Here is a 6,000-nt window from a genome sequence, read left to right as displayed (position 1 = left end):
GTTTACTGATCACCGCCTTGTGGCCAGGGGGCCCTTTGCAGGCACACTGCTCCTTTTAGCCCTTCTTGTGGCTCCCTTAAGAACTGCACAGAGCTTTCATGGTGGATAACACTACCCCATAACATAAATAATTCTTAACAATCCTCAGGGTCACAAAATAAAGTTCATCACCACACAACAGCCCATACTTAGCTTTGATACAAAAGAATCAAAATACATTTTGGAGGAGAACCTTCCTTAAAGCAAGTTATTTAAAAAGAAACAAACACTAAGTGTAGCTTGTTCTGTTATTTAAGAACAACTGATTTTGGTTCTCTCCATCCCTTTCCTCTGAGATGCAAAAGCAAATAACTCAGCTGCATTTAGAAAAATGGCTTCAATGAACAGGAAAAATGCAGCATTTAATCTTTTTTGGTGCATCTTGCATTTTATGAGTAAATTCTGTGAGAAACTGTGTAAATGGAGCATAGTTATTTTTAAAATAGAAGCCTTTGTTATTAGTTGGATAACTGTCATGTGAACATAAAGCACCCTGCTGTATAGACAAAAGACTGAAAAAGTTACCTGGAGAGTTTCTGCTATTGAAAGACTAAAAATTGAAGCAGTGAGATGAACTTTTAGTTCACAGATTCAAATACTGAATGTTAAACCTGGCTGAGAGAAAATCACTTTAGTCTGATAACCGGATTACTTAGAACAAAAAATAGAGAAAATTAAGAACTGAAGAGCAGAAAATTAAGGTGGAATGCAATTTAAAGACTAAGTAGATGATGTAGGCTTTCATTTTCATCCCCCCCAGTGTCCAGCTAATTAAAATTATAATCTAAATGAAAGCCTCTATACTTGTAAATATCTTTAGCTAATGATTTTGTCTTTCTAATCATCTTCACAATCAAAGACTTTATTTTATTCATGTAGAGCTTTACAATAAAAATGTTTTTCTCTAGTAAAATCCTCTTCATTTTTTTGTTTCCTTTTACATCATTATATATTTCTATTTTGTCTAATTTCTGCACAATGTTGTCTCTATTCTTAGTCTAAGCTCCTATTCCTCTTTACTTTCTTGAAACTATTATAAATTTATATATTATAAAGTGCTTTAGTTTCAACCTTTTATTTAATATACAGTCATAATGCTGCATCTATTGGCTTTAAAATGTAGTGTCCACATATGCTCTTGCCCCATTATAAAGATATTAAAAACATACTATATTACAAATGCACTGTCACATTCAACTCTGAAATTTACATTGAATGTTTCCACTTAAACAAAAGGCAGAAGTTTCTGAGTATTTTCAAGACAATCTGTTAAATAGTTATGAGTTTAATTAAAATAGGCCCTTTAACATACTGTCTCTTTTCCTTTTTGTACTCCTTTGACTTAAGGATCCCCCATCCACCACCTGGAGCTCTTTCAGAAAAATCTTTCAGATATTAGCCAATGTTCACATTTTAAAAATATAGTTGTCCTTATTTTTACTCCATCATGAAGTTCACAAATTAATAAAGTCAGTCCCAAATGGATGCTCCAGAATCTAATTGGTTAGTATATGAGTTTCTAGCTCTTATGGGTGTGCAGAAAACCTTGAAAATGTGAGCTAAGCGCTGTTCATTCCTATGGCCCTATGTCCTTGTACATGCTGGTTATTCCTTCTGCTCAAGTCAAACAGAGTATTTTTACCTGGTAATTTTTTATAACTTTGACAACATTGATTTACAGTGGTTTAACACAATAATTTCAAGATCATAACCTGGCTAATCACAGCATTATATTTTAGCACAGTATTAGTAAAATGTCTATATAGTAAAATAGCTTACTTCAATTTCATATTAATCTGTTTGACCTTGAATCTGAATTGTGTAATATGATTTGTGCACTTTAGCTTTAAAGTGTAAAACTATTAAGTTTCCAAAAAAAAGTCTTTTGATTCATATCTTTATGCCAATACAAATGATGTCTCCAACTGATTCAGTTGCTTTGATTATACCCTGGACAAATGCAACTCTCTAAGTACTCTACCATGATTATTGAACTTTCACAGACCCAATTACTTCTCCTCACCTGTAAAAACCCAGGAACCATCTATTGTCCTCTTATATATGGCTCATTTCTTCCAATGATTATAAAATGGTATTAAAAAGTTATTGTAGACAACTAATAAGCAATATAGTCCACACGGCAATTGTTTTAAATTAGATGTTTCAATTTAAAAAAAATTGTATGCAAAAGTGCAAATGTAAAATACCCAATCCCTGTGCACACATAGATGTGCATATGCATATACTTTTGCATAAAGGCAACTCCAACATGTTTGCAACGAATGTTTGGTGTGCATAACTCATGTGTACAAAAGTCCATGTGCAATATAAGAATTTAGGTCATTGTAGCATTTATATTCTTTAAAATTATCTATGTATCTTAGGGTTTTATACTGCTACCTATCACCATAGCATCTAATTTTACTTTCCACATAAAATCAGTCTCTAGTTGACTTCAGAGTCTTTTGCTCTTCTCTTTCTTGGGTTATAAAAACTCTGCAGAGGATTTTGGTTTGTTTGCTTGATTTGTGAGCTTGGGTTTGGTATTTTTAGGGGTCAAGGAAACAGAAGAAGTGGGTCTTACTGTTGTGAGTGTACTCCTGTTATGGAGGAATGGCTTTGTCAAAGAGGAAGGTTTTGTAGCATTTCCTAAATAACATCAGACTCCAGATATGTCTAGTCTCCTCTAATAACTGTAGCAATATTTCCAGGCAAGTACAAAGATGTATCACTGGTGCAGTGTGATTATATATATTGGAAGGGATTGAAGTATCTGGTATAGAATTATCATATTCATTTAGGTACACATATGGACAAAACTATGGTGAATTCAGTAGACCCAAAACATTCACTGATGACACGTGTCAGAATCTGATGTTTATACTGCTGTAAATCCAAAATATTTCCATTAAAATTAGTTGAAATAATCTGGCTTTACACTGGTGTGAAGTCAGATTTTTGCCTAATACTGTATCTTCTTCTGGAATCTCAGAACAACACACATCTACTGGTTCTGAAAGGTAACTTTCAGCTGGCAGTTTGGAAGATCTCCAAGAGTTTGTGCTCTACAATGTTTGAAAGGGATTAACCGCATACTCTTGAGCCTTCAGAATCAGTACAACATGTGGATGGGCCTGATCTTCTTGAATTGCCAGAGTCTGTTAAGGGAATATTTATACAATTCAGGAAGATGTAAATTGGGCTTTAGAGCACCTATCTTCTTCATGTCAGGAAGCTAATTTGTATGGATGCATCAATGTTCATACAGCAGTCACTTCAGTGGGTCATCTGCCAAATAGAAGGGATTTTTACGTGCCAACATCCTTTTGCATACATCTGTATAGACAAATGTAGGTTGGCAGAACGCTATAAACCAAAGTATTAGAAATTTTAAAATGCTAAAAAAAAAAAAAAAAAAGCTATTATGGTGAACTTTAGGACAGAAGAGATGGTCAACTAATTCATCAATGTGCTTGCTTTTGCTGCTGATACATTTACTTCTGATATTAAGCTCTTACATAAAACAAAAGAATCATTTAAGATCATTAGAACAAAGACACAACAGCAGTAGTGATGTATTTGAAAACCTAGGGCCAGATTCTCTGGTCCACCAAGGCCACTTTGTGCCATATAAATGATGCAAAGTGGCCTTAAAATAGGTGGAGATAAAGAATTCCCATTGTGTAAGGGAACTCCTCACCAGTGAAAAGCCATCCCCTGCACCTGTTGCTCTGGTATAAAAAGACTGGGGGAGAGCAGGAGAGGTGACTCTGATATTCCAGTGGCAGGTCATGAGAGAGAGGGCCTTTAGTTGAACTGAGCTCCACTATGCCTGATCTTTCCCTGGAATAGGGTAAGAGTGAAAGTTAGAACAGGCCCCTTACTGCTCTAACTTCCACCAGGACCAGATGGCTGAGGATCACAGAGCTGTACCTAGCTCCCCGAGATCTACCCTCTCTACTATGCTTGAGCTGTGCTCGGAGGTACTGGAGAATCAGAGCCCAAAAGAAGAAAATTGCTTACTTGTATTTAAACCAGGCTATTATCTTTTTTAATTTTTTGTCTAAGTCCTAGAGAGAGAAGGTAGGTGATATTTTGTCTGAGTCCTCACCTCTTCATTTAGTTAAAGTTACAGTCTGTCCTGATCAAGCCTGCATATATTGTGGCTTTTGGGGGTGATGATGTTTATAATTAATTGACTCTGATTGGGCTTCATTTGAAAAATCATTAAAACCACAGAATGCTCAAGGCATTCCTTCACTGTTATTTAATTACGGACTGTTTTAAAAAAAACGTGTTAGCCTCTTCAGACTTAACTAGGATAGGAATTCTTAAACTGGTGCCTTACAAATTGCTGGCTGGTCACACGCTGCCATCTCTCTTCTTTGTTTTTAGCTGTTACATTGCATTAAATACAGCTAAAAAGAAAATGACACTTGGGAAAGATTAATAAGATGACACTGAGTTCTGATGAAGATCAGAAGTAACAGTGTTTATAATTTTACATGTTTTTAATTGATCATTCTATTGTCTGTTTGTACCTTTATGGTGGAGATACCAATACAGACAACTAATGTTATAGTATTTCTACTTTCCTGTTTTTCATAAAATACTTCGATTACATTTTATTCCCTGTAGGCCTTTCTTGGTTACTGAATGGTTTTCAAATGAATTCCAGCTTTTGTAAATATATTCATCGGTGGTAACTGTAGCGGGGCGATGACTCACTGGCATGGCACCTCCTGCTGGTCCTCCCAGGAATTAGTTGTTTTCCAGCTCATGTCTCACCTGCCCCTGGCCCTGTATCCTTCACAGACCCTGGTGCCCTTTGCCATGGGGTTCTACCCACCACAGTACCCGCTCTGTCTGGGTCTCCCCTCCCAGGAAACCCCCAATCCCCACCTTGCCTCAGTGACTACTGCCAGTCATCATCTCACCCCTGCTCCCTTGGGCAGACTGCAGTTTGTAAACCCCTCATCAACAGCAAGGGGGTTGGACCAGCTGCCTCTACCTATATCTGGGTTACCCCTCTGTAGCCCTAGTACCCTTTTGTAGGCCCTTAGCTCGGCCTACAGCCTGCGGTTTTGCTAGGCTGGAGCTCCCCAGCACTGCTCAACCCTAGATACCCTTCTCAGTTTCCCAGAAAGCTAAGTCCTTCTTGCTCAGAAGCTAGAGAGAAACTTGATCCTCAGTCTCTGGCCCTCAGCCCCTGGCCCTCAGCCCTCTTATAGGGCCAGCTGTGGCCTGATTGGGGCGTAGCTCCACCTGTGGCTGCTTCCTCCAATCAGGCTAGCATTTTTCTGCCACATTTTTCTTCAGGGCTGCTTTAACCCCCTCAGGGCAGGAGCAGAGTGACCACCCTGCTACAGTAACTGTTCACTGAAAAGTTTTGATGAATAATTCCCAACCTACTAGTCCAGTGGTCCCCAACCTTTTCATCTGGCGGGCACCAGACGAAGGACCGTGGCAGCGGTGGAGCATCTGATGAAATGCCGCCGAATTTCTGTGGCATTTCGGTGGTGACGCAGCTGGATGACGTTACTTGTCGGTGGCAGGCGGCATCATTGACAGCCGTCGCCACTGAAATGCCACAGAAATTCAGCGGTGACACCTCTCGATGACGCCGCTTATCAGCGGCAAGTGGCATCATCGAGAGGCGTTGCTGCCAAAATGCCGCAGAAATTTGGTGGCATTTCGGCGGATGCTCCACCGCCGGCTGGGACGCGGGCACATTTAGATGCCCCTGTGGATGCCATGGTGCCCGGGGGCACCGTGTTGGGGACCCCTGTACTAATCGTTTAAGAACTGTTCCTTTTGAGTATTTGGTCTTTATATTGTGTACTTTGACATCCAAGTCACAAAGTATTGTTTCTGCTCTTTAACTAGATGAATGAAAGATTTAAATGGGTAAATAATGAATAACAAACTTTTATAATGACTTTTAAGATAATTTATTTGTGA

Source organism: Chelonoidis abingdonii, chromosome 3 (genome assembly GCF_003597395.2).
Source record: "Chelonoidis abingdonii isolate Lonesome George chromosome 3, CheloAbing_2.0, whole genome shotgun sequence".
In the NCBI taxonomy this organism is placed as follows: domain Eukaryota; kingdom Metazoa; phylum Chordata; order Testudines; family Testudinidae; genus Chelonoidis; species Chelonoidis abingdonii.
Note: the sequence above shows the minus strand (reverse complement) of the source record.